The sequence below is a fragment of the Oreochromis niloticus genome, unplaced genomic scaffold (genome assembly GCF_001858045.2).
Source record: "Oreochromis niloticus isolate F11D_XX unplaced genomic scaffold, O_niloticus_UMD_NMBU tig00000611_pilon, whole genome shotgun sequence".
Lineage (NCBI taxonomy): Eukaryota > Metazoa > Chordata > Actinopteri > Cichliformes > Cichlidae > Oreochromis > Oreochromis niloticus.
Window position 1 is genome coordinate 31,197 of NW_020327196.1, and position 13,306 is coordinate 44,502.

Sequence of the window (13,306 nt, forward strand, 5' to 3'; positions counted from 1 at the left end):
TGGGGGGTAAAAAAATAATGTGTCTATCTGATTAATAACCCAATTTCAACATGTGAAATGACGTTTTTTTCCCTTTGCTTTTGACTATTTGACATTTGTAAACATAATAAATAAAAATAGGCTAAAAATCTCTCTCTCTGGGAGTGTATAGACTATTTATTTTGTATGTTTTTGATCTTTGGGCGGCATTGTTTATTAACAGGTAAAATAAAAACATGACACATATGTAGCCTACTAAATGACGCTTTGGACGTCACTGATCATGTGACTCTGGCCAGATGAACCAAGCCGCTGAAGCAGTTTGTTTTGTGACACATGCATTATATGTACACATCCAGTTTCACTTGGCTTGTGCCAAAAACTCAACTGCATCGTTTACAAAACCCAGTTCCAGTTTGTTTTTAACCCTGTCTGTTTTTGGACTTTTTTGCTAGATTTTTATAACCCTGTTCCAATGTGTGGGCCCCCACTGTGTTTTTTTCACTTATTGTTTATTTATTTACTTCTTTTGTGTTAACAGTCCTTTTCTGCATTACTTTCAACCAAAGGTGAGTATTTTCAGTTTTTAATCTGAGTTTGATTAAATTTTTTTGAACATATAATCATAGTGAGTGGATTTAAGGACCAGTTGATTACAAAGGTATATGGCTGTGAGGCAGAGTGTTACCCTCCCCCTCTCAGCCACTCCCATCTCTCTGCACAAACACCACCTCTTCCTACTTTTCTCTGTTCTCAGTTCTCCATTACCCTGCACTCGCCTTACTCATGTTGCAGTCTGAGGCACGCAGTTCCAGTTTGTTTTTAACCATATCTGTTTTTGGATGCATTTGATTGCTTTTTTCCCACCTGTTTGTGTCATATCTCCCTCACCAGCCTTTTCCTGCATTACTTTCAACAAAAGGTGAGCAGTTTGAACTTTTAATGTGAATCTAATATAATTGTCTCTGATTATATATGTGTAGCATATGGGTTAAATATTTTTGAATTTCGCCAAAACACCTTTTTTAATTAAATATTTCATTATGCGTTTTAATCTCCTGCCTGTGTGTTTTGAGTCTGGGCGTGTTCGTGTGGTTGTGCGCTGCGGTGTGACGTAGGCGCGTGCATGTATGCCCCGGTCACAGCTCCTTTCAGGATGGCCGGAGATAAGCATGGGCTGTATCCCAATTCAGGGTCTGCAGCCTTGGAGGACCCGATCTTCGGTAGAGGGCCGGAAGTGTGAGGCTTGTGAAATGGGTCTAGCCTCCGTCGTGCTGCTCAGGTTGCCTAGCAACCATGATACTAACCGCTGGAAACGTTTCATACAGCACTGTTTACAGAAATGTCAACAGTAATTTAAAAATTTGTTAGTAAATAACAATTAGCTCATGTTGTTCACGAGATTAAAGTCATCTCACTTTGGTAATGTAAATATAATATCACCAATATTATAGTTATTATATTAATCAATGAACCCGAGCTTCAGTAAAGATTCAAGTTGCATTTATTTATATTTCCTATCACCTTAAATCTTCACTCAAAGACAAGTATCTCTGACAGTGTATATACAGATGTATTATATATAAGAGACAAATATTATTTGTTTAATATGTTGGCATTACTAAATTTGGCTCAATGCTTACATATATGTATAAAAAGAAAATGTACGAGCTGTGATAACTGTTTCTGATAGAATGCAGATCAGACTGATATATTAAATATTCCTTTATTGGGTGAGAAAATCAGACCATGTCATAACTGCTGTAAGTCATACAGAATAGATATCAGAGCCTTAAACAGACTGACTTCTGCTAAATGGGTCAAACTGGGCAGAAAGTCTACAAACACATAACATCCTTATAGAATATGATGTAACACTATAGATCAACTTAGCTCAGAATATATAAAGCATATAAACAATTACAGCAATATGATGCAACAAACACAGCAGTGCTACTAATCCAAAATGCTCAAAGCTTCATAGAACTGAAACAAACATTTATTTTTAGCTCCATTCTGCTGCTGATACATACTTTAGGTTTCTGAACATTAAACTTGTTGCTGCCTTTCATAGTGTGTAACTTGAAGGCCCTGAGTACTTTCTCCCACACTGAAAACACTGGGATGATAACATTATCTGAACATTACCTAATAAGACTGATTCAGGACAGACAATTAGTTATGTTAAACTTTCCTAGCAGTCCTTCACAAACAGGGAACAGTCTGTCTATTCTCTCCATCTGTCAGCTGCTGCTGGCTCTTCCTCCTCCTCTTCCTCACACATGCTGAGTTTGTCCTGGTGGATCATCAGGGGTGCAAAGCCTCACAGATGATGTGCAGCAGTGGGTCCCTCAGTCTGTCCTCACTCTGGACACTTGCAGTTGTCACACATGGAAATCAAATGTGTGATAAGCTGCAGGATTCAAACACAAGTGTAACTTATAAATACATGTTCATACTTTTATTCCACAATCAGAGAGAAAGAAACAGAGAGAGAGTGCAGGACAGACAGACAGGTGACAGTCTCAGGTGTACACACTGCTACAAAACAGCACAAGAGAAGGAGGATTTAGTGTTTGTGTTATTATGAGTGCTAAACAAGAAGAGTTCCCAGATGGTCCAGTGGACACATGTGTGACTCCTGTGATTAAAGCATCTTTCTTTCAGCTTAACGAGTGAACCGTCAGCTCGTTCAAACACACGTTAAAGTCCGTTTGGCTCGACACCACCGAACAGAGGCAGCAATAAAACATAGCTAACATTAACAGTGCAGTGAATCCTGCTTGTGCCGTCATATTCAGGACTGCAAACCGAGCAGCATCACTGACTTTCAGCTTGTTGTGTTTGTGGATATATGACTGACTTTAATTATCCATAAAATCATCACATTCTCTGTAATATTAAGGTCGACTATTGAATGGCGTATATTTTAAAGTAAAGGCTTTTAAATCAAGTTAGTACAAACATCACTAATGTCACATAACTTTGCCAACATTAATGTTTTAATGTTCTTCGTTATTAAACATTCGCACATAAATAAGTGACATAATATTCAGTACTTACTTTTGAAAGTTTAGTCTTCGGCCGCCCCGCTTCAGCCATCTGCCATTTTTTGGGGGGCAAAATTATCCACACCCACCGCCGCACTATGAATTCTGGGATAGGTTGGGTGACGAAGGACATACCGAATCCATCCTTCAAATTCGGGGAAATGAAGGACACATTTGTCGGCCGCATTTGGAGCAGCCTTCAAATTGGGACAGCCTTCGTCGTCGTTTCTGTAACATAATCGGCCTACAAATGCGGCCTCCGAAGGATGCAGCCCCTAAATTTGGAAACAGCTATGATACCAGAGACTGCTTCTTCTTCTTCTTCTTCTTCTTTGGCGTTTAACGGCAGCTGGCATCCTTGTAAATGCGGCCTTGAAGGCTGCAGACCCTGAATTAGGATTGTTGGTGGAGAGTCCTAGATTTAAACCCATTGTCACGTTGCTCTGACGTGACAATTTGTCTGGTTGTTAACGGACTCGTTCGTTGTGAGTTTTGTAGAGGGCTGAGTCCGCTAATCAAAGTTTTTAATGAGTTTCAGCCCAAGGATGCAGCTATAGTACTAGCATGCTAAGTTAGCCTGGTCGCTAGCGGCAGGTGAAAGAAATCACTGCAGTAGTTTTTTTTAACAGGCGACACGCACAGATCACAGACCTGTATTTCTGTGTTGCAGGTAGGGAGATGTTTTTTTTTATGTTCTGGAAATGTAGTTTTTCATTGATTCCTTTTGTGGTACAGGGTTGTATTGCCTGTTTGATGACGTTTATTAATATGATTGTATTTGAGTTTAAGGTTTAAATTATATGCACCTAAATGTCGGGTCCTGGTTGTTGGGTTGTATTTGATTGTCTGATTGTTTTTGTATTATTTTGTGTGTTGTTCTTATAAGTTGTTTTGGATGATTTTCCAGTGGTATATTATTTTATGTCATTTATTTTATGCTTTTTGTTGTTTTTTGAGAGTTTAAGTTGACATTTTTAAAAAAAACATTTTATTGTATTTGATTTATTATACTATTGTGGAGTTAATACTGCTGTAGGTCACAGCTCCTTTCAGCATGGAGAGAGGTGTCCTAGCAGGCACGTGACACACACAGATCACAGACCTTATTTTTATGTGTTGCAGATGTTGCAGTAAAGAGCCCAAAGATCTGGTGCTGTCCCCCGCTTCTTATTCACACGCCATTGCACAACGTGTCGACAGGTGTAACACACACAAACGGGTTACATATGCATTTGAGGAGAAGCTGATTACAAAGATCTAGTCTGGTTAAATATTACAGTTGATCTTTCAGTTTCATTTCTTGGTCATGGATGATTTTGTAAGAAACAAACTGATTGAATGGCAGCTAAGTGAGTTGGAGGAACGATTTGAAGGTAAATTATTATTACTAATCCTTGATAAACAAAGATGTTAATATTAATGGAATCAGTAAACTCTGAAACAGAAACTCTGTTGATATGATTTTGCTGTACAACTGTTGAGATTTTTACATGTCTGGAAGAGAAGTGCTTTTCTGTAGCATCTTCTACATTGTCAAGTCATCACAGACATTTTATCACACAAAGGCGCAGTGGCATTTAAAATAAATAGACATACTTATTTCACTTGTTTTTTTCATAAGGTGGATTTCTGCAGCAGTTTTAAATTTTGCCCCTCTCCATAACTGAGATTTAATATTTAATTACAGATAACAAAATTACAGAGGAAAGCCTTTTCTGTCTTACTGAAAATGACATCACTGAGCTAATCCGTTTAGTTGGTCCAAGGGCAAGATTCAGATGCAGACTTGAGCAGTTAAAGGTAAGTCTGGTCAATATTTTTACATTTGGTCTTAAAAATCTCACATATATAAATATGGAGGAGCAGGAGAGTCACATGCATCAAAACTATTTTGTGGTTTAATAATAAATTGTGCAACAAAACAAACATTAGTAAATTTATTTCCAAAGTTATGTTTTATCTTTCTTTTAGGCCCAAAATGTGTCATTGGATACTATCTGTAATAAATGGGAATTTCTGCAATATAAAACAACCCATTTTCAATATAGTTAAATTAAAAATGTTTAAAGAAAAAAACAAAGAAAGCTTTATTGTTACAAGAAATTAGTAAATTCTGTGACAAAATTGTATAAAATTATCACGACAAAGAGAGCTTATAATCCAAATTAGATAATATGTGTGCAAAGAAAGCAAAAGGTGATTTTGTTAGATTGACATCAACACTGCACTAGTAATCTGACATTTGTAATTTGGCATTTGTTTATTTCTGTGTTGATATAATCATTAAGGCTACAGACCAGCTTGAAGGGCTTCTACACACCAGCTCTACAAGCATGACATTAGCCAATGATCATTCATTTCATTACTAAAACTGAATTGCCAATTGAATTGACAAATATGGGCTCAAAAAAAGATTTGTATGTGTAAAAAAACTGTGTGTGTAAAAAAGATTTGTATGTGTAAAAAAAAGGTGTGTGTGTGTGTGTGTGTGTGTAAAAATAGATTTGTATGTGTAAAAAAACTGTGTGTGTAAAAAGATTTGTATGTGTAAAAGAAATGTGTGTGTAAAAAAGATTTGCATGTGTAAAAGAAATGTGTGTGTGTGTAAAAAAGATTTGCATGTGTAAAAGAAATGTGTGTGTGTGTAAAAAAGATTTGTATGTGTAAAAAAAAAATTGTGTGTGCGTAAAAAAGATTTGTGTGTGGACCCCTGCAAGTTACAAGTACGAATTTTGACCCTATTTTCTTCCTTTCATCTGATTGGTCAATGTCATGTCAATCACAAATGTAACAATCCAATCAGAGAACAGATGGGTTTGGCTGTCGGAGGGGCACTTTTTGAACTGCAGGTCCTTGAAGGGTAATACAGTTTGAAGTAGTGATGGTAAATTCGATTCTTTTACTGAATCGAGTTTTAATGAGTCACTCACCAAAGTGAATCGGGTTTCTTGAGTCATTTGAGTCACTGAGTCAGTTGACCAGAGAGTGCAAAAATGTATATTTTCACTCAAACTTAATTTGTTTCTCTTTTAATGTAAATCCTACTGCTAAGATGAATTATTGTAAAAGAAAACAACTATATTTTTTAGAGCAAAAAAAATTCTAAAGGGAACATTTATTTATTTTATTTTATTTTATTTGTATTTTCCTTAAATGTGTCATATATATATTTTCTCATCTAAATGTCCACTGAGCTATGAGCCAGGGGGCGGTAAAGCACCTTAACATTGGTTGCCAACCAAGAAGAAGAAGAAGCTGTGAGCCAGGAGGGAGGGGGTGAATCTCTAGCATTAGAATCTCTAGCATTAGAAGCTAAAAATGTTTCTCATATAGGTGTTATTTTGGTCCTTTACACATCACACAGTTTCGATACAAACACTCCTTATATGTTACTAGTTCCTCTTTTTCTGTCTGGCCTCCTGTATTTATTTATATGCTTGTATAGCTCTACACTAACTTCCTGTTTTTCAGTCTGGCTGAGCACTTAGTTTGTGAGTCAAAAGCGGCCTTGCTTTACAAACTTTCATTACTAAAGTACATAAAACAATATAACCAGAAAATAAGCACTAAGAATATATTAATTACATGACATGTGCAAATGTTGTTAAAAGTGCTGCAACTTTTTGAAAATGCTAGTTCCCGCTAGTCTAACAGCCAGCTCATCCCACTTCCTGTCACCTAACCGGGATGCTGAGGCTCACTATACCTGGCAAGAACACCTGAGGATGCATCATTTTCAAAATTCCCACTGGCTTTTGCCACTCAGTGGAAAGTTAAGCTTCATAACTGAATAGTTTTATTTAGCTTTAATGTCTCACTAGAGATTTGTCAGTACATTTGGAAATGAAACTCTCACTGTCCTGATGTCTTTTTTTCCTGATGTAGAATCGTGCCATACTTATTTTAACAGTTTATTCTAAATTAAAACTCACATTTAAAATGTTTTAATCCAGGAGGGAAGTGCACACCTTTTCACCAGTAATAGAAACATCTGCACTAGCTGTTGGTTGAGATCCTGAAGATGCTCCAGAAATGATCAGATGATACGTTTAGGATTTATTCAGCTCTGTTCTAAACAGTTAATCGGCTGTCTATTATAAGGTGTATACTAAAATAAAATAAAATGACCTGTTTGCTCAAAAATCAGCGTCAGGTGTGCATACATGTATAATATTTTATACAGAGACATGAAGCTTCATTCATATAGTGACCCTGGTGCTTAACTGTAAACTTATAGACATTGTGAAACAGATCATATAAATCAGTGGATGTTAGAGAACAGTTTATAATGGCCATGAAGACCAAAGGCAGACAGGTAAGATCAATTCAAATTCTTTTTTATTTATTGAGAGTTTTATTTATTTATTTTTTTGTGAAATACATTTTGTATGAAGTATTTGTTAATTAATATAACAATAATATGACAATATAAGTAGTTTACTCTTTTATTTTCTATGAACTTTGCTGAAGTCAATCAAACATTATTTTTTGACTTTAGCAATGTATAAATAAATAAAAGAATTAGGAAATTAATTTGCAAATACATTTACTAAATATGTTATATTGCACATTTAATTAAAGCACAAAATGCTTCATTTCAATGCGCGTGACTCTTCTGGCCCTCATATATAATTGTGTACTGATGATTTTCTGTTTCTGAGATTATGTCTTTGTGACAACAATAGAATTTACTAGAATCATATCAGCCATTTACAGTTCTGGATTTTCTTTTTGCTAGAATGAACAAACAAAAGACAAGAAACACCGGAATTTTCTGCTCAGGTAAGTTAAAAAGTTTAATTCTGATTGGCTATTATTTTTATCAGCAGTCATACTTTCACTGTTTGCTCAAAATTGGTTCAGGTCAGAATTATGTTAATTTTCAAGACCCTTTATTTTTCATGTACTTGCCCATTTTCTGTATTTAACTTTCAAGGGTTTATATTTCTAATCTCAGATGAAATAGAAAATAAATTTACATTTCACTGCGTGGATTATGGAAGCATGTGTTCAGACATAAGCTCTTAAAAATGTGCTTAAATGATGCCTGTGTGAAGTCTCTCATTTCTTTGCAATTTTTTAAAACCCCCCACATCCATTTTAATTTCCAGGCTTCACTACCTAGGAGTTCAAAAGGTGAGACACATATTTATTATTTATGATAATCATCTTTAAAGACAGAAATAATTTTCCTTTCACCAAATACCTCCACTGAGAGAGACAACAAACCTAACTTTCATGTCTTGAAAAAATCTAATCAGGAAAAAGACAATCAGATCTTCACGGGGAGTCCAGCGAAAGGCAACCACCAACTAAAAGACAGCGTGACTCAGGTATTTACATTTGTTTCCAAAGAAGTGCAGTTTCACTCCACTGTAAGGTAAAACTTTCTTCTATAGCGTGTGTCTGATGCTAAATCACACACACACTTTTGCATTGGTTTGTTGGTGTCTGAGGTACAATAAAATACTATTTAGATCATGTACTGATGTACTCCTGTTTTTCAATATCAGTGTATCACATTGAACATTAAACTGTTCCTGCTAAGCACTTCTTTACTCTCACAGCGAAAGAAACAAGAATATTATCTGAAGTGAAAGACATAATGAAAGAAGTCAAGGACCATATAAACGACAAAGAACAGCTTGGTGCTTTATAAAGTGAGTATTAAGGGTCCTCATTCTGTTAAACAACAGGAAAGACATTTTACTTTAGGATCATTTATACAGAGATCCAGATCTCTTTTAAGACCATTTCGTTGAAAGAAAATCATACACACAAGATAAAAACAATAAAAAGCATTCACTCCAAACAACTGTTCAACAAAATCATGTAATTTCAGCATTCATAGGTTAAATATTAGATGATAAAACTTGTATCATGCGTGTACCAGAGACTTTCCCTGAGCAAACCTAGCCATTGCAATTTTGTATCTGTATAATCTCTGGAGGCATTTTAATTTTAAAGTACTGGGAAAAAATACTTTAGATTTCTTTCTTTATCAAGTTGTTCACAAAGTGATGGCTTTCTAATTTTGCATTGCATTTCACTGTTAAATAAATGAAGCCACGTTTAAACTCTTGTTCAACAGGAATAAAATCAGTGATCTGGAAACTGACAAAGAGAGCTGGTTGGTGTTTTGGACGAACTGGGGCTGGAAAGAGCTCATTAATCAATGCATCATTAATGAGATGAATCTTTGCCTACTGGAACTATCAGTGCATGCACCACAGTCATGATAAAGGTGGAGGCTAATACTCGCAGCTCAAAGTATGAGGCAGAAATTGAGTTCATTAAAAAAGAGGTACAATAAAATATGAATGTTATTTTCACAGTATATGTATTTACATATATAATTATAATAATTATAATTCCTAGTTAGTCTGCATGACATTTAAAAAATGCAAAGATTTAATTTTTCTTTTGATCTTGTTTTAGGAGTGGGACGATGAATTATGGTCACTGAAAACTCTCAAGGAAGTGATGATGACTATCGGACTTGGTTAAAAGCTGTCAGCCGGGTATGGAGAAGAAAGGAAACACAATCCCTGAAACCCTCATGGAACCAAAGTATTTCAAAATATTCAGAATTTTTAAAGTCCACGAAGAAATCTTTGGAATGTGACACAGTAAGTTCAGAAACTCTAATTAATGTGTTCTTATTTAAAGTATCATGTTTTGAGTTTGCAAAGACTGACATTTACATAATTTACTGTCAGCTTACTATTCAAAATTGGACTAATTTAACTGCAAGTTCAGCAGATTTAAATAATTGAGAAAATTTTATTTATCAAAACTCCACAAAGAAAGTCATAAATAACAACCGGAAGTACCAGGGCAGGTTCTAGCTCTTTTTATTTTAGAGGATTTGAAACAAACCAAAAAAACATTTATGGATGGATGATATGATAAAGCTTTCAAAATGTTTTTCATGCTAAAGATGTCAGGAGTAGCTCCTGAGCCTAACAGTGTACATATGGCTGTACATACTTACATTAGCCTATGCTGCATTTTGGGTTTCCTGCTCATAATTACTAATGTAATTGTAACTTTTAGTAATATTGTATAGTATCATTAAAGGTTACATTGGTCACTAGAAGCTATCGTTGCTTTTCAGTCATATTTTATGTTGCTTCTTTAATGCAATTTGTAAAACCCTTCAGTGATCATACATGTTTGCATTATCATATTTATTTTATTTATGCAGGCTCAAGAGCTATCTCAAAGACTTGCATATACACAAAGCAGGAAGATGGACCAAAGCAGGAAGATGGAAAGAGCACAGCAGTGGTTTTGGCACTAGTGAAATGTGTGACTGTCAGGGTGCCAAATAATGACTCCTCCAGCATGTTACACTTGTGGACCTTCCTGGAAATGGTGATCGTAACAAGAGCAGGAACGAAATGTGGAAACAGGTAATGTATTCACATTCACTGTGTCTTGCTTTGTCCTGTGTTGTCTGAACGTCTTTCTTCATTATTGATAACTGACTTTCGATCATTTTCCTTTCAGATTGTTGGAGATTGCTCTACTGTGTGGATTGTGGCTGACATTACTCGAGCAGCATCAGAAACTGAAGCCTGGGAGATCCTGAAAACTGCACATGGCTTGATTGGAAATGGTGGTCAGTGTCAGCAAATCCACTTCATCTGCACCAAGTCTGATCCTGCAGATGATCGGTAAGTGAATTACCAAACCACATAGTACTGGACGTGGTGGAAATTGTACTCAATAATTGATATCAAATAAATGTTAAAACACATAATATTATCAACACTAAGATGACAAGGGTGAATGTTTTTTCTGCCCCTGTGAGCAGAATTTTCAACCATTTTACCCTTAAAATGTAGCTGTACTAGTGTTCTCAATGCCTAGAAACCCATACTTTTTGAACCGAAGCCATTGCTTCAGAGTATTGCGATCAATAGCTCTCATTTATTCCCTGTTTAATTTCACCAACCACACCAATCACACATGTAGAGCAAGTTGTTGGGATGCTCACAGTTTTCAAACTGCATCGATATCACCTTCACTTGCCATTTTATAAGCCATTGTGTGAGAGCTGTACAAAGCACTTTTCTCACATGAAAGACAGAGAGAAAGGGTCTGATTTCTCCGGTCCCTCATGTTAGTGACATTTGTGACTGGTTTGTCTTTGTCTCACCAAAGTCTGGGCCCCACCTGTGAGGTAATACTCACCACAACTTATCTACACTTTGTTAGCTTGTTATGTGTCTTGCTGAGTTGTTTAGTGGGTAAACCGCTGCTGTTTCCGTGGTAGCCCATGGCGTATAAATGTAACGCAGCAACAGCCAATCAAATTGCAGCTTTTAGCCAATGAAAAAAACCTGATAGTTTACACGGAACCATCAGAGCACAGGTTGGTGGGCGAAGCTTGTGTTACGTTGTCCAAAGATAAACACCAGTTCCTGTTTATTTGTAAAATTCTATAGTGTTACTACCCTTGGGGCTGTACTTTTGCATTAAGTACCTATACTTTAAGTACATAACGCAGAAAAAACTCTGTCATCACATCTTTGAGATGATACATACCAGAAATAATAATCCTGTGTTGTTTATTAGGTTATGTGTTTGTTTTTTTATGTTAAAACAAGTTTCAGTTAGTTTACTGGGAGGAAACTTTATTTTTTGGTTTTATTTTCAAAAGATAGCTTGTTTATTTTAGCTTTTGAGAGTGTGGGATGTCAACAATCACATACACATCCCAGATTTAATACAAAGTCTGTAACAGATATATTCTGATGACATTGAAAATTAAGCTTATGCATTGGTTCAATGAGGACGAACTTTAATCTTTAAAAACTCGTTAAAAGGCTTCTTGGCTTACAATACAATATATAATGTATTATGAAATACAATGAAACATTACGTTTTTGTATAGAGTATCGGTATCGGATCAGTATCGTCGATACCACCCTGAATTTACTTGGCATCGGATCGAAAGGAAATCAGTGGTATCGCACATCACTACTCAATGACATTTCTATGTTTCAGTCATTTCTTGCTTGCCTTCTCCAAGCTAATCAGTCTCCACTCTGTATGCTTTACATCTCATTGGTCTTCTGTCATTCTGTCTATCAGACACTCAGTCACGCAACTCACCTCCTCAGCATCTCCTCCTCAGTCTCCTAGGTCTCATAACTCCTTTTGCTGCTGGGATTCTTTCCTCTATGATGGGTCATTGGAGTTAATTGCCAGATAGCTTAATTTATTCTGTATCTTTATAAATCGTATTTAGTTTTTCCACATGATCTCTCCTTATTGAATTATTTTGTAGACAGTCTAATTAAGTGTAGAAAAAATATAATGAAGGGTAAAGAAGTAGATGATAAGAATTAAAATTTAATTACAAACATTACATACATTTCACTGACAAAAAGCATGTTCCAAATCACTGATGACAAACAGTTATTGACATGGAAAAAAACAAACAAAAAACCCCAAAACCTTTAACCCCAAAGAAGGCATCTGCTTAATACCTGAGGCATCACTTCAAAAGAACAGAATACAAAGCTGTAGACACACATCACGGCTGTGTTGTGTCATTCAGCGATTCTAATGTTTAAGATATGAACACAACACTGTCAGAAACCCAGCTTATTCCTGGGTGGTTAATGAACACAAAGCTCTGAGATCTGATTTTCTCTGGAAGTGGAAAGTTTTAAAAGTGCTGTGAGCAGGCTCAGAACAGTGCTGAAAACCATAGTGGACAAAAATATGACACCTGTAGTTATTTAGCACTACCATAGAGAATGAATGGAAAGGGTTAGGCCCGTTTATCTAAGGTTGTGGTCAGTACAGCATGAGACATGTTCTCATTTCCACTTTCAGTGTTTTGACAAAAAAGGTACATAAAGGCTATTTTAGTATATCCACCACTTCCTGTGGTATAGACATAGCTAAAGATAACTTTCTGGTTAATCACAAAGCTACATCTTCTTCCACTTATCCGGGGCTGGTCCAGGGGGCAGCAGCCTAAGCAGAAGCCCAGACCTCCCTCTCCCTGCCACCTCCTCCAGCTTGTCCGGGGAACACCAAGGCATTCCCAGGCCAGCCAAGAGATACAATCTCTCCAGCGTGTTCTGGGTCTGCCCCGAGCCTCCTCCGGTGGGACAAGCCCGGAACACCTCACCAGGAGGCATCCTTGTCACATAAGATGCCGAACCACCTCAATGGCTCCTTTCGATGTGAGGAGCAGCGGCTCTACTCAGAGCCCCTCCCGGATGGCTGAACTTCTCACCTATCTCTAAGGGAAA

The 13,306-nt window shown here is 36.5% G+C and overlaps 2 long non-coding RNA genes across 2 annotated transcripts; both read left to right on the plus strand.

Annotated features, from left to right (window-relative positions):
* Positions 1–752: 752 nt before the first annotated feature.
* On the plus strand, positions 753–4,829 carry LOC112844627 (uncharacterized). The gene is made up of 3 exons (XR_003217368.1): positions 753–901; positions 4,152–4,402; positions 4,717–4,829. It is a non-coding gene; the product is annotated as an uncharacterized LOC112844627 (long non-coding RNA).
* Positions 4,830–8,137: 3,308 nt separating this feature from the next.
* On the plus strand, positions 8,138–8,680 carry LOC109201029 (uncharacterized). Its single transcript, XR_002061060.1, has 3 exons — positions 8,138–8,165; positions 8,291–8,362; positions 8,597–8,680. It is a non-coding gene; the product is annotated as an uncharacterized LOC109201029 (long non-coding RNA).
* Positions 8,681–13,306: the final 4,626 nt, after the last annotated feature.